The sequence below is a fragment of the Ambystoma mexicanum genome, chromosome 2p (genome assembly GCF_040938575.1).
Source record: "Ambystoma mexicanum isolate Mex_15411 chromosome 2p, UKY_AmexF1_1, whole genome shotgun sequence".
Lineage (NCBI taxonomy): Eukaryota > Metazoa > Chordata > Amphibia > Caudata > Ambystomatidae > Ambystoma > Ambystoma mexicanum.
Window position 1 is genome coordinate 1471242367 of NC_090923.1, and position 21856 is coordinate 1471264222.

General features: G+C 49.8%; 1 protein-coding gene across 2 annotated transcripts in view; it reads right to left on the reverse strand.

Annotated features, from left to right (window-relative positions):
* The window catches only part of CARHSP1 (calcium regulated heat stable protein 1), a 210174-nt gene extending 189061 nt beyond the window's left edge, over positions 1 to 21113 (reverse strand). The window contains exon 1 of one of the 2 annotated variants that reach the window (XM_069646083.1): positions 20959 to 21113. The gene's annotated coding sequence lies outside the window, so the exon portion shown is untranslated. The remainder of the gene's footprint in view (positions 1 to 20958) is intronic. The other variant, XM_069646082.1, reaches the window with a different exon arrangement.
* Between the last annotated feature and the right edge of the window lie 743 nt (positions 21114 to 21856).

Below are 21856 nucleotides of genomic sequence, written 5' to 3' on the forward strand. Positions count from 1 at the left end.
TTAAGCCTGCAGTCTGAGCAGCAGATGGGCTATGGACAGGTCTTCCTTCTGGTCTTCCAGTCTTGTAGGACGCTGCCTCTTGATCAAATATTTGGATTGGCACATCTGTATTCGGTCAGTGCTGCCCTCATCCATCCTAGGTCTTTGACCGCGAGTTCAACGCAAGGTTAGCGTTTTATTTAATGCACGGTCACTGGTTGCACATTCTGTGGCGTGATATGCTCCAATTAATTATCATACGCTCAACGCTGTCTCCGTCACCAAAATCTGGCTATGGCCCGGTAATCATTCAAGTTCTACCCAACAACTTTAGTATAGTTCATTTAGATCCGACCTCTGCTAATACCGGTTGTGGTATAGCTTCAAGCTATAACTTCTTTGATTCCCTGTGGTCTCATTGACCCATTCTCAAAGTATCAAGATGGAGACCTTCCTGGTTCCTGTGAGCATCTCAGCCTTGTTAATTGTGCACTTAAACGTTTATCGCCCTCCTGGTGCAGACCCCGTTTTTGTGAGTCCTTAGTTGAATTTGCAGTTAATCTCCAAATTCAATTCTCCATAATAGGTCATATTAATCTTCTAGATCCTCTAGGCTTTTACTCCCATGACTTTCTTAGGACTCCCACAACTAGTATTGGAGCCAACTCATCAGTTTGGTAACACTCAATCTAATTTCTTCTGTTATACTTTGAACTACTACAATCCTGGTTATTCCAGTAACCTGGTCTGACCATCTTGTCATTTAGTTTGTGGTAATTACTCAAGGTAGCAGATGTATCTTGATCTCACAGTGAACTGTGAAACGCAATTGGTGTACAGCTACTAAAGCAGATATTTCCACCAGTAAAACTAATTGCAGCAAGCATCTCGCTACTGATTTTTCCTGATTGGCCCAGATATTTACATCTACGGTCATTAGTCTTGCTCCATTTCGACTTGTCAAGTTCCGTGGCCGTCCTGAGCCATGGTTAAATGACGACATAAGACTTCTTCACCTCAAACATAGGCAGGCCAAGCGCAAATGGCGCTCAACCTATAGTCCTCCTGACAAAATTAGGCTGTGTGAAATCACTACGACCTACCACAGAGACACTTCGCTTGAAGGCACACTAAATCAGCCTAAGGAATTATTTACTTTTGTGCGCTCCTCATCCTACTTCTGGGGTAGCTCCCTCTCAGAAACTGTGTGACTCCTTTTTCTTTGTCCAAAAATTCGATGAGATTCGAAATAAGATATCATCTTTTGGCGGGAGCACCAGGAAACAGTTCGGAGGCCAGGCCTAGGAACCCTGCCTATTCCCTCTCTCCCTCCCCTCACCCCTCCAAATTACATCCAGGGATGTTCTGGCTGCTACTGTAAAAATGTCCCCCCTGGATTCCATGCTCTTGTATATCCTTAAAGATATTATGCCAGATATTGCCCCCTGGTCACCCAAACTGTGAACCTATCCTGCACCTCAGGTTCTTCTCCTGACTAATTGAAACATGCACTGGTGATGCCTCTTAGAGCCCTCTGTGCCAGCTAATTTTCATCCTATTTCTCCTTCCATTTTTCATGAAGCTCTTGGAGACTGATCTCCCTTGTTGAGTTCCTGCTTGGAAAACTCAAATTTGACACCTTCTAAATGTCTTCCTCTCCTTCAATGGAAGCCCAGGTTCGCTCAATTTTGTCAAACTGCCCACTTCCAACTTAGGGAACTTCTGAATGTTCTACCATTTCTTCGGTCACAGCTACAGGCCCCGATATTGGCCTCTCTGGTTCTAAGCAGTGTTGATTACAGCAATTTAGCTCAACCCCTATCTTATTCATCGCCTTCAGTTTCTTCAAAATCTAGCAGCCAGAGTGGCCACGGGGTCCCCTTTTGGCTCTCATTTCTCCTGCGATTCGTTCCCTACACTGGCTTACCTGTTGCTAAATTATCAATTTTAAGACTATGTATAGTGCATCAGGCCTTTTATGGCCACAGTGCCGAATACTTACAGCGCAAGTTCCAGCTTTATGTTCCGAAGTGGGTTCTCTGTTCCAAAGAAGCACTTTTGATCTCAGTTCCTCGCTTGAGACTTTTGAGGACTAGCAGTGGTGCATTGTCAGTGGCCGCTGCTAAACTGTGGAACACCTTGCCTTTTCAACTCTGAGCCTCTGAGAACCCCCTGCTGTTCTGGCATCTCTTAAAGACTTTACTCTTTTACTCTGGATGTAGCCTGGATGGTCTTCCCTCTAGATCGCTAGCACAAAGATGCCTCTGGTGAACGTGCGTTAACATAATGTAACTGTTGATCATTTGTGCCCTGGCCTGCTCATAACAGCTCTAAAAGGTGAGCACGATCCAGTCAACAACAGCCCAGAAATCCAGATGCAGCGAGAAGGCGCTACAGCCCCATTAGCCCATTGCTGTTGTGCACCGGGGTGCGGCGGGGCAGGGAGGGGGTGGTACTGATGTACTATAGAGTAGTGAAAATTCTGCAGAGGCAATCCCAAGGACAGGGAGGTGCTGGGCTTCAACACGAACCACCACCTTGTTTTAAAGTGGCAAAAAGCAAGTGGTCCCATACCAGGGGCAAAACTAGCCAGCCATAAAAATTCCATCACCACCTCAATTCTATACAAGTACATCATTTCTTTTTCGCTACTAGTCAAATGCCACCAGCCAATGGCTAGCGGTGAGTGAACGTTTTGCACCCTGGTCCAATACAGCACCCTTCTGCCAATAATGTTGGCATCTGTGCTCTAAATAAACCGAATGGGAGGATTAGCAGGGAAAGCAAATACGGAAAAACACAAGTTGAGAGAAGGTCGGATCCAACCGTTATATGTGTGCCAGTATGCATTTTAATATGTTCAAGGAGGGAGAGGGCGGGGGGGGGGGGGGGGGGGGTTGTGGACGAACACGCTGGGGCAGCTCAACCACAATGCGGTCACAACCGGGAACGTAATTGATGGTGTTAGTAACTGGATAGCGTGGGAGTCTATTTAGTATGTTAGACCTTGTGTCATCGGATGGGAAATGAAAGTGGAGTAAGGTTAAAAAAAGAAAACGCTGTAGAAGGACGGAGGGGGTGTTAGACATCTTCAGAAGTGGTGGTGGAGCAGCCTTTTGTTTCGTAGATGGTGGAATGATAGGAGGCGAAAAGATGGGCAACAGGGTACCCACACTCCAGGAATCTAAGTACCCCATCGTCTGCCAATCAGACAAACCTGCATTGTATTATTTGTGCTGAAACTAAACTAAATACTGGCTTGGAAAAGGATGTGGGAAATGTACTTGCCAGTCTGATGACTGGACAATGCAGGCCTCAGACCAATTTATTAAGAAAGGACAGTGCTCATGCGGCAGTCAAAAAGTTGCCCCATATATTGTAAAGAGCAAGACTAAACAACGCAGATGCCTTGCTATATCCAAAAATGCATAAAATGAGGTGAAACTTCAAGGGCAGGAGCATGCAGGATGCCCATTCATTGACCCTGATGTAGTATTCTCAGAAAAACTCCCAGTTCTGTGACATTTGTAAAGCGAAGCTTCATGTTAAATTACAGATCCTCCCTCAAAAATGTCACCAAGCGCACTCAACAGGCAAGTAACATTTTTGCAGAATGCTCAACTTTCCCCATTGACGAGAAGGTCACCCAGTCCAGTTTTTGCTTTGCATTTTGGAAATTGTAGTTCTTACTAAACTTCACAAGGAAATGGAAGGGTGGGGCGGGAGTGTCTGACCTTCTCAAACATGAGGGGAGATAAGCTATTGGTTTTGGAGCAGCACTTTGCTGCTTGATATGAATGGAAGTTGCTGGTTTGAATGCTTTAGTGTGAGACGCGCACTGTGACCTGTAAATTGACACAGACATAAGTAGGGAGCAGAGAGAAAAAGCACTCATTTCGGTTGTTGTAACTTTTGTTTTCGTAGTCCTCTACATTACCCAGATTTCTCTGGGAAGTATTTCTCCATCTCCTGGCGCTTCTGCGCCAGCGCTTCTTGGGCAAGCCGGTCTTCGCCAGACCGTGTCATTCCGGCAACCGTCTTCTCCCGCATTCATCCAAATCTACAGAACTCTGAGGCAACGGAGTAATACAGTAGTGAGTTCTTTAAATATATTTTCACTATTCTGTTTACGTGTAAACACGCTTTCACTTTTCAGTGTCCCTCTGCATCCCTCCACTTAAAACTGAGATGCTTCCGGTGCTGGTCTCATCGTGGGTTTTCTCTGTGACCTAAACCTCCTATTAGCTGCACAAAATGACAGACGTTTGGAGAAATACAAAAATATGTAAGCATGAAGCTCGACTCCCCTCGGTCCTTTGGGTCAGAAATGGTTAGTCCTTGTCTATCCGTTTCGAATTTGTTGTGCTCCATGACCACACAATGCTGCACCAATGTCCTCCCAGGGGTGAGCTTACATCCACCAGAAACCAGCTTTGAGACTGACCGGCAGTTCTCCACCCAACACTGGTGTTAATTCTTTCCCTCAGGAACCTTTCCCCAAGAAGATATATCCCTCCCTCCTTGCCTTCATCTAGCGGACCACTTCTAGGAAACAAGGAAGAGTACCAGCTAACTGGTGATAACCAATACCCGCAAAATGAGGACGATGTTGAACCTTCTAGTTTTGTGCAATCCCCGACTCTACAATGAACCCAATTAAACACCAGATCCCTTAATAACTATGCTACTAACATTCCTGCCTACATCCGGGAACTAGATTTGGATATGCTCTACTTAACCTAAACCTGGATACAACTGGCCCTTTGATCTCCCTTGCAAACCCCGATGGATACACGATCAAATGTAAAAATCATGCTTTGGGGCATTGAGGGGGTGCGGCTACAATTGCCAAAAATACCATGACATTTTTTTAAACCACCAATCTCTTGGCACAAATGTGAAATACTCCATCTAGAGATTACTACAAGTCCCTATAATTGTGCATCTTAATTTATCGTGGCCCTGGCTAATACGCAAAGCTTCAATGAAGATCTCTTGGCAATTTTAGGAGACTAGAATGGCCCTAATCGTTCCACCTTACTACTCCGCAATTTCAAATGCTGGCTAAACCATAAAAGCTGATAAATGAGCCTCCACACTTGTTGGGACCCTAAACAATATTGACTTTACTGTGGCTGACAGTGAGCCCACCACGGCCAAACTAATACTCTTGACTGGGTTGTAGCCAAAAGATGTGCGTATTGATAGCACCATCCCCTGCACATGGTCGGATCATTATGCCATTGTCTTTCAGATCCAGTTGCATGATCCCCTCCCAAAGGCAAAGAACCCATAAACGAAAATCGTTAGTGGAAATTATTAAAATTTGCCCAATGGATCTGCAGATCTCTATTAATCAAGTTATGCTTTCCTCCAAAGATCTTCATTGCCCCCAGCCAACTTAGTGTCAAACTTTTTTTTATTATGATCCAAATGTTGGACAAAGTGGCCCCTCTTGTACCTAAATTAAGTAGAGAACCCATGTCATCAAAAATAGTTCCCCAAGAGCTGCATACAATGAAAAGATAGAAAAGCAGAGGGTAAATGGTTGAAAGATCCCACAGAGGTGAATAAGATCAATTGGAAGACCCTGGAAAACAATTGTTACTATTCTAGAAATAAAAAAGAATCCCTTTAATAAAACAGAATTATTGGGGGTTGGTGGGGCCGTGGCTAGCAGATACAACTATGCAGACGCAGCTCAGATGACCTCCATGTGAAGCCCAGCAAAACCCAAGCCCGTACCGGCTCAAACATCCCAATAGACCCAGCGGAGTGCAGATGGTGTTGGAGCATGCCCGACACTGGCAGAGAGCCAGGTTATGAGCCGAGGAAGCTCTGTCGTGTCTGCAGCAGTGTTGACAAGATGGTGGCCCGCGGCAACTAAGCTGCGGTGAACGTCCCAGCGGCTACTTTTCCCCCCTCTGCATGCCTGCAGTCCCAGTTGCGGGGAGGCACGAGACCCCATGAAGGGCTTCCTGAGCGAGAACACAAGGGAGGCCAGGATAGACTGATCAGCGCGTGAGGAGAGCTCCACTCTGCCCGCGGGGGAATCAGCGGCAATATGGCAGCAGAGCTCCTCAATGAAAGCTAAACCAGTCAGGTCCAGGGATGGCGAGTGAAGCGAGAGCCGTCTTATTTGAAATTGCTGTGGTCATCTCCGAACATGGAGCCAATTTGTTCGTTCTGTCGGCGCCGCTACTACTGATATGCGGCATAACATTACACTGGCGGTGAGTCAGTGAGCGCATGCAAAGGGGGTGGGGGGAAATGCGTCTGTGAATACTGAAATTAAGCAAGACTTCCGCAATTGTGTGAGGTAGCCAAGTAGCGACAATGGCAGAAATTCAACGGAAAATCCAAGCGCTGGATGACAGAAGCGACACCATGGAGCACAAACAGGAAGACATGGAAACTAGGGCCCGCAGGAACAACCTATGGATCAGAGGTGTGCCCTCGTCAGAATATAATGGGTACCTCTTCCAGATGCTCCTCCCACATCTTGATAAGCACATTTTGTTCCTAGACCGTACCCACAGGCTGCGCTCGAGTAAGGGACCAGCTTCAGACCGTCCACCGCAAGTGATCACAAGGGTCCACTTCTTCACGGTCAAACAAGAAATTTCTTGCAGCAACCCAAACACGTGGAGAGTTGACATTCCAGCGGGTGTCAATCCAAATCTTCCAGGACCTGGCAACGGCCATGGTACAGAGGAGAAGATTGCTCAGACCACTGACCACCCACCTGCAGGGCCAGAAAGTCTGATACCGCTGGCTGTTTCCTGCCACTCTGCAGTTTGTGCTGGAGCGCACGACCCGCACCATTAGCTCATCAGAAGAGGCGGAGGGTATGGTACCGGACGCCCTGCGCACCGCTGCCGTATACAGGCCAGGGTTCCCCTTATAATGCCCTTACTCCATCGAAGAGAGACGCTCCGTTGCCGAGACGTGGCACCCGGGTGAAAGTCACCAAGGGGCGAAAAATCCAAAAGGGTCCTTGCAGCACGCCTGATTGACTCCCGGCTGATTATGCACAGAAAGGCCTTAGCACAGGACGCCCGGCAATCGAGCCAGCACAAGCCATCAATGAAGATCATCTGGGCACACTGCGGCATGCGGCCTACGCCGGGTCATGGGTACGATCGCACACGAAAAGCAACAGGGCGGACAGCCCAATTATGTTTGTTGGTACAGTTCACTGGTAGGTGTTGTTACACGTTAAAAATCCAGTTGCTGTATGGGGTTGAGCTAATGGCAACGATAGATGGCGGATGAGGCCGGCCTGAACTCCCACCCCAGGCCCCTCCCACGATGGAACCAGACTCTTCTTTGATCCACCCCACCAGAAGCTGAACTTCATATCACTCAACGTTAAAGGCTTAAACTCTCCGGCTAAGCATAGATCCACGTTGCAACGCCTACAGGATCTTAATGGTTCTGCGGTCTTCTTGCAAGAGACTCATCTTCATTCAGACTCTGTTCGCCTCCAAAACAGACACTTTCCAACTCAAGATCTAGCCTCCAGTAGGGTGAAAAGGGCAGCACTGCGATTCTGCTGGCGAGAGGGGTCCCATTCAGGGAACTTGAGATGCTATACAGCTTGGCCGTTACACACAAGTAAAGGGTATGTTTGGCCAAGTATACACATGGATCTCTGTCTATGCGCCTCCCCCTCACCCCCCCCCCAACAAGGGGCAAGAAGCCTTTCTCCTGGAACTGGAATCTAAGCTTCTCCCCCGTCCTCGAGGGCCAGGTGGTTATCAGAAGGGGGGGTGGGGAGGGCTTAAATGGGGTTCCAAACTCCCTGATGAACGGAACTCCCGCCCACACTGAAAGACTTCAAAACAGCTATTGGGCTCCTTCACTCACGTCAAGGTATTAGGGGTGGTTGAGAGTGCTGCATCCAGGAGAGAAGTACACCCAACTTACTCCAGGCATCCTCCCCTCAACTTATGTCCTATGTCGATGACGTGACTACGAAACCAAGGATATGGTCGGACCATGCTCCAGTTCTCTTGTCATCCCGATTTCAGGACTCAAACCCCTCCCCACCCCCAACCCATACGCAGGCTGGAGACCCGAACCCGGCTAGAGAGGGGAAGTAGCAGACACGGAGGGGGAAGCACAAAATAGGGCGGTCTCCCAAAGCACATCACTCTTGCAGGTAGTCCGAAACAGGTTGGAGGCTCATTATGACGAAGACAGCATACTCCCTGGTTAAAACCAAACCGGGAGATTATGCTAAAAATAGAGCTAATAAATAAAAAATGTGCTAAACTAAAAATGTTCAAACTATATAAAATAGGCCCGCGAGCCTCGCAGGGTTGAGTCCAATACAGGGAAGAGGCCAAGCTGCAGCTAGCCGCAGCCCATCTGACCAAAACCATGAAAAAATGACACCCCCCCCCCCCCAACCCTTTGCAACCCCACTGAGATAACAATATATTGCTGGTGCTACCCTCCCACACCTCACGGAAGTAGATGCCCTAGACTCCCCAATCAATGGTGAGGAGATGGAGTGATCAAGTCCTTAAAAACAAGAGCCCCTGGCCCAGATGGGTTATCCAAAAAATTCAACAAGCTGTTCGCTCCGAACTCCTCACCCCTCTTCAACTCGTTTCACCAATCTGGCACCACTACCCTATCGATGCAGGTCTCCTCAACTATTCTTTTCCTGAAACCCAGCAAAGATCCCAGGGATTGTGCTTCATACAGGCCCATTTCGATTGGAATACATCTTGGCGTTGATGTTAAGTAAAGTGCTGGCCAATCGCTTGGCTTCAGTCCCACCTAAAATAATTGGCTCAGACCAAACAGGTTTCATACTAGGCAGAACAACAACATTCAGAGGGCACTGAACCTGGTGGAGATAGCGGCCTCTGATCACCGCAAAATGTCGCCATTGGCTTTGGAAGCAACCAAAGCTTTTGATAAAGTTGATGGTCCTTCCTGCAATTAACCCTTGAGGCCTTTCAGTTTGGCCCACTCTTTCGCAAGATCGTCCTAGCCAATAAAAGTGCCCCAAAAACTACTCTACAGGTTAACCAAGGTCAAACAACCCCTATTCCACTGACCTTTGGGACTAGGCAAAGGTGTCCTCTATCCCCCTTCCTCTTCACCCTCGGGATGGAGCCCTTAGCCCAGCGATTCCGGAATAACCCGGCCATTGAGGGGGTTCGGGTAGGCCATAAACACCACAAGCTCTCCAGCTCTCCCTCTATGTGCATTCACCCCAGGTATGCATCCCTTAAACTTCAGGAGTTGGGACGGCGGGAGGGTTACAGACCTTGGCACAACTGTTTGAAAATGGCCAGCCGCGTACTTTTGAGAATTGTAAAGAGACATTCCGGGTGACTGAAACTGATAAGATTCTCCTACTCCTAACTCCGCCGCTGGTACACGCACCCACTGGTGGGCCCGATTGAGGACCACACTTGGGTTGATTTTGACAAGACGCTACACCTCCTCGACCTGTGTGACGAATAAAGCATGTGCACTTAAACTACTGCTCCGCTGATGCAATCCCCCACAGAGGCTTCACCACACTCACAACTCGTTGGACCCGCAGTGTTGGTGGAAATGTGGGTCACTAGGCACTAACTTGCACATGTGGTGGGATTAGCAAACCATAGCAAATTGCTATGCAACACTGCTTATTTTATGCCTTGGCCGCTGCTGCTTTTTTCGGGGGTTTCTCAGAGGGTTTCAGGATACCTAGTATCAACGTGCATAGCGGAGTGGTCCCAAAAAACATGAAGTCGGTTACTAGCAAGCCAGAGATAGTGGAGCTGAAACTTAGCAAGGAGATAAAGTTAGGGAGGATAGAGGGGCCATCCACAGAGGCCTGGTTCAAAGAGTTTGTGGTGTCGCCACCATCGGTGGTCCCAAAGAAAGAAGAGGGGCAGTTCAGGCTGATACGCCATCTCGCCTACCCAAAGGGGGCTTCTGTGAACAGTGGGCTTGATCCAGACCAGTGTTCTTGTATTATACCTCTTTCAAAGAGGCACTAGACCTGGTGAAGTAGGCAGGCAGAGGGGGGCTGCAGGCAAAGGCGGACATTGAGTCAGCATTCCGGCCGGTCAGCTTTAGGTTGCTGGGGCTCCCTTTGCAGGACAAGCTCTACTTAGACAAGTGCATGCCAATGGGCTGCATATCTCGTGCCATTATTTCTAGCTGTTCAGCACATTCCTTGAGTGGGAAGTTAGAAGTAGGTGTGCAGGGGCAAGAGTGGCGCACTAACTGGATGACTTCCTATTTGTGGGTAGGAGCGGCTAGAATGCTGTGGGTTGGCGCTAGGGGCTTTCGAGCATCTGGCTGAGTAATTGGGTGTCCCCCTATCCGGGGAGAAAACCAACCACGTACCCGACTTTCCTGGGTATTGAGAGCGACACCATTGAGGGACTCTGCAGGTTACCAGCAACGAAAGTAGAGTTCAGGAAGGCTGTCCGAGAATTGGGTAGGAAAAAGAAGAGCAGCACAATTGGAATTGCAGAAGCTGATGGGGCAACTCAACTTTGCAGAGTTTTTGCAAGAAGAATGGCCCTTAAGACAATCGGGCTAGGCACAGGATCACCACCGCGTGCAGCTGGGTGTGGGGGTGAAGAGAGACCACAGAGTGTGGGAGAGTTTCCTGGAAGCTTACAACAGGGTGTCACAGTATGCAGGGAGCCATGACGCTCCAGCAAAGAAATTGAGTTGTTCACAGACACCTCAGGTGGCATGGGGTTTGGAGCATACTTCACAGGGAGCTGGTGCGCGAGAGCATGGCCAGAAGCATGGATTGAGGAAGGGCTGACAGGTAACATAACATTCCTAGAGCTGTTCACCCTTGGGAACAGTTTCCACAAATGGCAGGAGAGGTTGGTCAATAAGATCACTTTGTGGTGCAGGTAGTGAATAGCGGCGTAGTTCGCTACCAGTTAGTGCTTGCCATGCTAAGGTGTTTAACACCGACATGGTTGAGACTGACCACAAAAGGTAATTGCGAGGCGTATCCCTGACGTGCATAACAGCATTGCCGACGCTTTCTCTCATTTACAGTGGCTGAGATTCAGGCAGCTCACTGCAGGTGCAGAAAAGGAGATGTCTGTGGCACCGGAGTGGCTCTGGGGGATAGCAATGAGGTTCCAAGGACACTTGTGGACAATTTGGCGGCCCCAGGTACGTTGCAACGGTACTAGGGACATTGGGGGAGCTTTCTGGAAGTAAAGCCCAGTGTGTCTATTGGGGTGCAGGAGGTACTGAAGTTCATAACAGGGGCCCGTATGGCAGCAGAATCAGGGCTTGGGCAGCCACCACACCAGCGGCAGTGGCTTTACCAGGACCAGAGGGGAGGCCGACCCCACTAAGAGCGAGGTCATAATGCAGCCATGAAGGGCTGGAAGTTAGGAAGCTGGACCACAGGCGAGCCCATTACCTTCCTAGATCTGGCAGACATTATAAACGAGGCCCAGTCCATATGCTCCGCAGCCTACGAGACCAGCCTCTCCAGGGCGGCATTCAGCTTGGCCTTCTTTGGGGATTTTTGGGTTAGTGAGCTGGAGGCGGCAAACAAAGCAGGGGACGGCCAAGTGGGCCTCAGGGAGGCTGATGTGGTACTACACGAACAAGAAGTGGCCATGCTGCTGAGGTGATCAAAAACAGACCAGGCTGGGAGAGGGCAATGGGACCGGCTGCGCTGCATAACTGAGGACAGGTGCTGCCCGGTATGTCTGCTGCAATTGTTGGTGGCGGCAAGGCCCAGGGGTACAACAAATCTATTTGTTCACACAGACGGTCTGCCGCTTACAGTTTCAGGTCAGGGCAGTGTTGGGCATGGTATTGAAGAGAGTGGGCAGAGACGAGTGGCGGTATGGCACCCACTAGTTCAGAATAGGAGCGGCCAGCATTCAGGGGATTAAAGAGATTGGGCATTGAAATCAGGGCCCTAAAAAAAAAAAATTAAAAAAAATAAGTACATATGAACTGACAGAATGTAGAGCTAGCCACTGACGGGCTGTATAGATTATTCTTACCCCATGCTAAGGGATGCCACGCAAGACGGAAAGGTAGTATGGGTGATTGGCCACTCGTTCATAGCCAGAGCAGCAGAGTGGTCGGACATCGGGAGGCATGGAAGAACAGGGCCTTGAGCAATACGGACATGCTATTGTTTGGTAAGAAAGGAATGAGATAGGAGCTGGAGGAAACAGTGCCAGCATGACTGGAGGAGAGGGACCCTCCCGATATATTGATTATCGATCTAGGAGGTAATGACCTTGCATAGTTGGGAGAGGGTCCTGGTGCGAGAAAAATGCTGCACTATGTGGGTATTGAGTAAGACCATGGGAGCATGCGAACTGATGTGGTCAGAAATGATTCCTAGGTTTATATGGAGTGAGGCCAAGTCAATTGCAGTCGTTGAAAAGTGCAGGAAAAAGCTGAACATGGCAATGTCAACATTTTGCAGGGGGGCTGGCTTCTTAATCAGGCACAGGCTCATTAATATAGGAGTGCCCGCATATTATCAAGAGGATGGGGTGCAAGTGTCAGATATGGGGTGGTACCTTTTTTTGCTGAACTTGGGAGGCCGCCCTGAGAGGGCAAGGGTGAAAAAGGGAGGCCAGTTTCGGCTGGGATGGGAGCGTCAAAGGGGCGGAAACCCCTTTGTGCTATGGCGGCAACTCGGGTGATCGAGCAGCGGCTAAACTAACCTCCTCCTTGGTAGCCTAACACAGTGGGGGGCCTGTATGGTATAAAGAGGCGGGCACAACCCCCCCCCCCGTGGTCATCCGCTTCCAGCTTAGGCTGGTGGAAAGAGAAAAGCAGAACGGCACTCCCTGCAGCCCATCCGCGGCGGCTACCAATGTGTTTCGCCCAGACAGACAGGCTCGGGAGTGGTGGCCTAAGTATGCTGGAAAGGAATGGACAAGTAAAAGAGAGGTGGCTCGAAATAAGTAGAAGGGATGAAGGTGTAAGGGGGTGAGAGGGAATGTGTAAACAAGAAGGCGCTGCTGATCGTCTGGGATTGTAATCATGTATTGAATACATTGTCAGGTTTGCAGCGACAGTGTGAACGTGTGTTAATAAAACTGCAGCCTTCTTAAGCCACAAATTGAGAAGGTGACCTGGACTCAGTTATTTAGACAAAGTGGGCTGCAACAGGATGGTAGGTAGCTCACTGGTTAGAGGGGTGTGTGGGGGGGGGGGGGCGAGCGGTACCCGACTGCCCATGTTATTGCTTTTTGTTAGGCAGAGACACAAGGGAAAGCCTTTTCTGAAACTAGTAGTGCATATTAGCTCATTGTTTATGTATGCATGTGTGCAAGGAGTGTGTATGTGAGAATGAGTGAGCAAGTATATATGGGGGACTGGGTGTGCAAGTAAATGAGGGAGTGTATGGCAAATAGCGCACTACCCTTTCTTCTGATGGGCTCCTCTGCCATCCCCTGACCTGGAGGCCTTCATATCCCCCTCCTCTGCCACCAACTTTGATGGTAAGCTCTGTGGGTTTTTATGGGGTGATACACAACGTGTGCGGTGCGTCTCCGCAGAAATCATATTTTTTGCTCATCATCCATAGCAAATTAAGATGTATTTTGTTCTGCATTTGCCTGCAACAGCGACCCGCTGCATTGTGTCTGGTGTGCATGACACCATGCTATTGACCTATACACCAGGCCTTTTGCAACATGGGCGACGCCCTTGTCCAGCAGAGCTGGTTCACCTTGCCCTTCAACTGCTGGTCCCTTCCTCATTCATTTTGACCGATCAGGCGAGCCGGTAGGCGAATGGCTGCCCGCCTGCAAGGCCCTCAATCTAAGGCCCCTGTCCATTGCCTGGCCGCAGCTGTGGATCCTCCCCATGTGCACATAGAGGCTGAAGAGAACACCTCACGTTCCGGAAAAACAGAATTTTTGGAGCACCTAACATTTCTCTTTAGGTTGGTTCCCTCAACTAACTTCATCGCACATTGGACAGTCCCTACCTCTCACTCCATCTCATCTGGACTCCCACTAATTTAGCTGTGTCCAGTTGCTCCATGTGTTTCACATTGTCCTACCAAAAATTGAATGTAGCCATGTCAGTTGCATCCTCTACTTCCCTCCACCGTTTTCTCCTCCTCCCATCCCCACCCTACCTGCTAGCACCATCCTCCTCTTCTATCCTCCTTGTGCAGTTTGTGTATTGCTCCCCCCATTTTTCAACCCCCCACTCCATCCTCTTCTCCCCTCCACCCTACCTGCTCATTCCCTTCGTTGTAATGCCCACTAGCCTACTTTTTCTACACTCCTCTTCCCTCCCCATCCCACCTACCCTCCCCCTCCACTGTATTTATGTCACGCCGCTATAAAATTGTCTGCAACTTAGCATTGTGTAGTAGCCTGTCTGTTCTCCCCTCCACCCACTTTTACCCTATTTTGTGTAAGGCATTTTGAAAAACTGTGCTCTTCGCATAATGTGTGCCACAATCATCGGCCTAGCCTGACAAACCTCAAATGTATGTTGTACTCTTGTCAACTATGCATCCTAATGTATCATTGTACAAACGTGTAAATGCATTTCCCAGCTGTACCCACCCTGTAACTAAACTCCCTGCACGCAACAGCGCATCGATGCCCACGGGCTGTTTGTGCGCTATACAAATGTAATAAATAAAACTGTCGTCAGACATGAAATAGTTGTCTTCACATATGTGTTATATGCACATATTCTTGCACTTCCCTGCTCTGTGCAGGTCTGTATCATTCAGAAAGTCAAGAGCTATGAATGACGATTGTTTTCCCCACTGCCCCCCCTCCTTGAGCGCTTTGAGACACTCCTTTGTAAATAGGCGCTATACAAATAAATAAAATGTTTAAGTGAGTGAATGCGTAATTGTCTGTGCGCCTATGTGTAATGCTGAGCTGCTACCATTTGATACGTGGGCCCCATGCCAGACAAACCTTGATTTACAACAGAGGGGTCAGAGTCTCAAAGTCTGCCACGCCCATTTTCTAAAGTGGCCCCTCCCATCACCAGTTAGCCTCCTTCCCCCCGCCCATAGGTTTTGTTGCGGACAGGTCGCCAGTCCCTCTGCCACAAACACCTAGAATATTATTTCTGGGAGGACAAATGGGGTGGCAGACTCCTGGCCGCAAGCAGGAGGAAGGAACTGGGGTGCCAGCTTTGACAAGTGCACACCAAAGCACAAAAGGTAGACCAACAACTGGACAGGTTGTGCAATCACCCGCCCCCTCTAACATAGGTCCCGGGAGATTTTCTGCCCTCAGGCATCTTTTTCTGCTATAGGAATACGGCCACAAACAGCCCAGTCATGCATTTTTTTCTCCCTGTGCACGGAGAGAGAATACACAGGATAGCAAGAAGTCCCCTGGGAAACGAAGTGTGGGGACTTCCCATCCTGAGAAGGCGATCTCAAGAGGTCGGAACGGGAAGCGTGGATCCAGCGCGTGGGAACGTTAGAATCCGGTGGGCAGCGTAGTAAGCGCGCCGCCCCAGCGCGGCTCCCAAATCAGGAGCTCAGATGCTTCCAGACACCGACATCCAAGGGCTGTACACCCAGAGCGTAATGCCATGGCTGAGGGCAGCCACCTGGGTGCTCTGGAGTGTAGTGTGTGCATCCCTGACACACACAAGGTGCAGTGAAGTAGCTGCATGAATGAGACTGCTTAACCCAGTGAGCATGGTTATGCCCCTGCCCCTGGAATCTGCCATCCCCAGTTAAGTAAGTTATTGCAGGTGTCTAAATAAACACTGTTGTTCAGCAAGCCTGTGTCCCGTCTTCTTTCAAGCCACCACATAATTGGCAACGAGGATCCAGAACCCTGCGGGCCCACCATGCAAGGCACCACGCCCGCCCTACTCCCCCAGGACCGCAGCGATTCCATGGCAGCAGTGGGAGCCTCTTGTCTCCACATAACCAGAGGCAACGGGCGGAATGGGGTACGCACCGGCCAGGAAGAAGGCAATGCTGTTGAACGCAATGGGGGTTGAAGTGCAGCGCATCTTCGCAGGTCTAAAGGCCATGCCTGGGGCCGGCCAAGAGGACGATGCATACAAGGAGGCAATTTGCCGCATCGTGAAGAGGTTCACTAATAAGGAGAACGTGGTGCTGCACACACTGAGGTTTTACAATGGCAAGCAGGAAGGCAACGAGTCAGTTGACGACTACATCAACAGGATGAGAGAACTCACATCTCTATGCTGTTTCGGTGACAACGCAGAAGAAGTCCTGTGCGACATGCTGTTAGTCCACACTAACTCCAGGAAGGTGCAGGATAAATTCATTCAGGAAAAGGACGTGGACCTCGACAAGGCGTCCAAATTACCAGAGCCGAAGAGGAAACCACCAGCAGGCGCAAAGAAGTCGGGAATCCATCGCCGGTACCCGAACTATCCGCGCTGCAATGGAGGGGGCGCAAAGAAAGACAGCCCCGCAACAGCCCCACAAACAAAGGTCCCAGGCAAAGAGATGCACAAAAGTGCTACAGATGTGCCAGCACCAAGCACATGGCAAACGATCCCAACTGTCCCGCCAGGAACAAGGAGTGTTCAAAATGTCGACGCTTGGTCACATGGCCCCAGCCTGCACGTGACGGGGAAAAACCATCACCCGCATCGCTGGCGACAGAGCCGAGTGAAGACGAGTTACACGACAAACCCATGGTCATCATGGTCAACGCCCCCCATGCCAGGAGAGAAAAACCTCACTGCACAGTGAAAGTGGACGGCATGGAGACACGAGTCATGGCCGACTCAGGTTCAAATCTCACCATCCTCCCCATAAACACCTATAAAAAGAGATGATGGGGCGAGACCAAGTGGAAATTAGAACTACAGAAGCCGACGGTCTTCGGAGGAGCCACTGTGGATCTGCTCCGCTACATCAAAGCAAGAATAGAATTCAAAGGCAGGTCCACCACTACCAAAGTCTACTTCGCTTCCCAAGGCCTTGCCGTACTTGGATGGGACGATCAACACAGGATCAGTGTAAGGCTAGACCCCAGCACCCCAGAGCAGGTGCTTTTGGTCTCTTCAGGAGGAGCGCAGAGTTGGAAAGGAGCCTTCCCTGGCCTGTTCTCCGAAACTCCAGGGAAGATCAGGAACTATATTTCCACAAGATCCGCCTCAAACCGAATGCAGTGCCCATGAAGCACAAGGTCAGGTCCGTACCTGCCACAGCGAGACCAGCACTGGAAGCCCACCTCCAGAAGATGGTCGAAGAAGGCACCCTCAGATGGTTGAGCCCAGTAGTACTCATTAAAAAGAAATCTTCAAACGACCTCAGAGTCTGCGTTGACCTCAGAAGCCTCAACTTAGAAGTCGTCACCGACAGTTTCCCGCTTCCCAGCATCAGCGAAATAGTGCTCATGATGAAAGAAGCAACCGTATTTTCGAAGCGAGATATGCGTGACACATACCACCAGATAAGCTTGCACAAAGCCTTGTGCCCGCTCGCGGCGTTCATCAACCCGTTCGGCAAGTTCCAGTATACCTGCATGCCGTTTGGTTTGTCCTCAGCGGCATCCGCTTTCCAGAGGAGGATGAGCTCCCTGTTGAAATGAATCACGAACGTCTGCTACTTTCAGGATGACATCCTTGTGTACGCCAAGGACTCAGCGACAAGGAACTTGCTGCAGTACTGAGCAGACTGCAAGAAGCAGGCGTCCACCTGAGCCACAGAAAATGTGTGTTCAACGTAGGTGAAGTTGAGTACCTCGGGTATGGCATCTCAAAGGAGGGGGTGTGCCCCAAGAAGAATCTCCTCGAAGCCATAACCGACGCTTCGGGCCAGATGTCCAAAGATGAACTCGGTCTTTCCTTGGCCTCGCAGAGTACTACACAAAATGTGTCCCGAGATTCTCAGAAACTATGTCCCCCATGATAGAACTCCTGAAGAAGGGTGCGATCTACGAATGGGGGCCGCAGCAGGACGAAGCATTCGCCGAGATCAAAAGGAGGATCCTGCACGCACCCTGTTTAAAGCCTTTCAACCCTGAATGGGAAACATGTTTCGCGATAGATGCCAGGACCTACGGGCTAGGCGCCACTCTAACCCAAAAAAGGGGTGACACGGAGAACATAGTAGCTTTCACCTCAAAGGCTGTCAGCATCAGAGAAGAACTACTCCACATTGGAAAAGGAAATGTTTCTGTGTGCCTGGGCCGTCGAATACTTCAGATCGTATGTCTGGGGTACAAAATTCTGATCCCCTCATACACATGTTAAGCCCAGGCGGCACAAAGACTGCCACACCAAAACTGGCCAGAATCGCCGCCAAACTTCAAGAGTACACCTACAAGATAGCCCACATTGCCAGCTGGAAGAAAGCCCAAGCAGACTGCATGTCCAGGCTCAAACCAAAATACTCCAGGAACCACATTCCTTGAAGACGAATGCGTTGTAGCCTCCATTGGTGATCACAGGAACGGCGAATTTATGGAACTAAGTGAGCGCCACTGGCAAGAAGAAGACTAGCAGGACAAAGCCATATGCCGCGTGGCAGTGTGGGTCTGCAAGGGATGGCCCAACGAAAGAGCAATCCCAGAAGGCATACGCCCCTACTGGAAGGTGCGCAATGAAATTATTGCCATGAACGGTCTCATTCTTAGAGGGGACCGTGTGATTCTCCCCAGAGGCATCCAGAAAGTAATCCTGTGCAGAGCACATACAGGACACCTAGGAAGCAACATGACAAGGCACAGGGTACGCAATGCCTACTGGAGGCCACGTATGGACCAGGACATACGGGCGATGATCGAGAGGTGCCATGAATGCATCAACAGCAACAAACGCCTGTCCGTGAAACAAGCCCCCATGATGCCCACCGAGGTCCCCAAAGGAGTGTGGCGCAAAAGAGGCCTGGACTTCATTGGCCCACTGGACGGCATGTCCTCAGAGCACAAATACGGAATTGTCATGGTGGATTACTTTTCCAAGTGGGTGGAGGTTGAATTCGCCTCAGACATCACCACGAGCATGGTCATCGAGGCGCTCACCGCTGTCTTTCAGCATGAAGGCCTCCCCGAGGAAATCATGACGGACAACGGGGTGCAACTGGTGTCCTGAGAAATGGAAAGATTCATCAAAATGCATAACGTCCAACAACTGAGAGCGAGTCTGTACCACCCGCAAGCAAATGGGCTAGTGGAGAGAGCGAACCGCTTCATCAAGGGAGCGCTGCAGCTGGCGCATGCATCGGGCCTAAACACCAGCAAGACGGTAAAAGTGGCCGTTGTGGCCCACCCGCATCACACCCAACGCCATCACCAGCGTTTCCCCTTTCCAACTGTTGAGAGGGATAAGTACGGCGTCCACACTGGTACTGCCCTGGCTAAGGGTAGACGAAGATGTGGACATGCGAGACATAGTATTCCGCATGCAGCGAAACAAGGAAGCAATGAAGGCTCAAGGGGACAAACGCAGGGCCGATCATCGCAAAGGGATCCAACCACATCTGCACCAGCAACAGTAAGCGATGGAACTTGGAAAGAGTAGCCATGTACCGCAGAAGAGAATCCATCAACCACCCATCCTCAGAAGCAGGAGATGGGCTAGCCCAGCAAGGTCCGTCCAGCAACTCCCATAATCCAGGGGGAAGCTCATCGGAAACACAGCATCATGAACTCGCAGGCATGAGCCCCCGTCCCTGTGCGGGGTATCACGGAGAGAAATGACACAAGGAGAACTCAATCCACCTGAATCTCCCCACAATCCAGCTCCACCTTCTGACCAAGACAGACCAAAGCGGGAGAGAAAAAAAAACCAGCAGATTCTGTCATGCACTGACCACCCATCCTTTTTCCCACCAAAGGAGGTGTGTGGGGACTTCCCGAAGGCGATCTCGCGAGGTCGGAACGGGAAGCGCGGATCCAACACGCGAGAACGTTAGAATCCAGCGGGCAGCGTTGTAAACGCACCGCCCCAGCACTCCTCCTGAATCAAGAGCTCAGATGCTTCCAGACCCTAACATCCAAGGGCTGTACACCCAGAGCGTAATGCCATGGCTGAGGGCAGCCACCTGGGTGCTCTGGAGTGTAGTGTGCATCGCTGATACACAAGGTGCAGTGAAGTAGCTGCATGAAAGAGACTGCTTAACCCAGTGAGTACTGTTATGCCCCTGCCCCTGGACTCTGCCATCCCCAGTTAAGTGAGTTATTGCAGGTGTCGAAATAAACACTTTTGTTCAGCACAGCCTGTATCCTGTCTTCATTCTGGCCGCCACACAAAGCCAAAAGACCCGCCAGATAAAAGGACAAACAGACAGAGCTTAAATAAAATGACATATGCAATTACTAAGACATGAAATTAGACTATGCCCCTACTCACCTGACCCCATGATGCGCAAAATCACATTTTGAAAACGTTTATGCTGTGCGTTTATATATAATAAAGCTTATGGCCTCATATTTTTCCCACTTGCATCACTCACAGCGTGGTTATTACAAGCAGAGGCAGTTGGGTTAATTTCTTTTGTCGCTACTCTGAATGTTATGTTGGTGTGCCTTTTATATGGCCCCCTTATGACACTATCAGGCTTAATGGTTTTCGATCTACCATCGAACTACACGATACCAGCCTACCCCTCCCCCACACAAAAATAAAGTAACTCGCCATTGACTCGAGCGCCCGAAAATACAATGTAACCCACTTCAAAGTTTTACACGTTGAGCTTTTTCTTTACTCTCCCGTCCCAATCATCTCGACTGCACCATTTAGTCCCAGTCCTATCAAGAAGCTTTTGCCACTCTTTCCCCATAGTAAAAGGAAGGACACAAACGTGTGCTCGGTTAACTCCAAATCGGTCCCAACTCAACTATTCACTCTAGCACTGTTCCGTAGGATGCGGTAACGTCCGGAATTACACTCGGGTGTATAATCCGACATGTTTACTACCACGGCCATCCAAAAGCCTCCCAAAGCAATGGCTTTCCAGTGAAAGTACAAAACCAACTCTTAACAATATTACAGTGTTGAGTTGGGTTAAAAAACACTCACCTGAAGCTCCACTGTGCGACTGATATAAACATACAAACTTCACCGACCTCCTTTAACAGAGTCCCCCTTTACCACATGTATCCTACACGCCTGGTATTGGCTGACTCGGAGAAAGAGGGGCGGAGTGACGGACGCTGTGGTTGCATGCCAGAACAAAGGCTAGTCTGACTCCGCCCATTGCTTTCTGCGTTCAACTGCGACCCGGGCAGAGTCAGCTCCCATTGGTCGAGCGAGCCTTTCTATTTCGATTGGCTCTTGCTCGGGAAGCTCCGGTGAAAAAGTGCAAAGGCAAGGAAGGCAGGCTAACAGGAAGCAGAAGCAGCAGCAGCAGCAGCAGCAGCAGCAGCAGCAGAAGTAGAAGTGATAGACGATTCACTGGAGGGAAACGTAAACCCCTGAAAGAAATCAAATTAATGGCCATGGCTTCATTTGATCTGTGGCAGCCAGTGTTAGACCTTGTCCCGGATTATTCTTTATAAAAACATCGCACAAAACGGTCTCCTCTTAACCGCAAAAAGCATTTGCACCATCAATTTTAATAAAGCAGGGCTGCCACGTTTTACTTATGTGTGACGACCTTCACGCCCACAGCCAAACAGATATGGCACAGTGCATCTGGTTGTACAGCAGGGGACACAGCCATAGCTGCTTCGCTCACCAGCAGGCACCCAGGGCAGGAGTACCCCACCCCCATTGAATGATAAGAGAACAGCCAGGGCAAGGGTCGCCCCTCACCATACTAGCAGACGCCAGCTTCAGGGAGGGAATGAGGAGATGGGACGAATAGGTACGAAAGGGGGGAGTACAGGAGGGGGATAGAGGCAGCCCATCCCCTATTCTGTGTGCTTATAAGCACGGTAAGGTAGGTGGCGAATACTCATTCCTCGGATATTGAGAA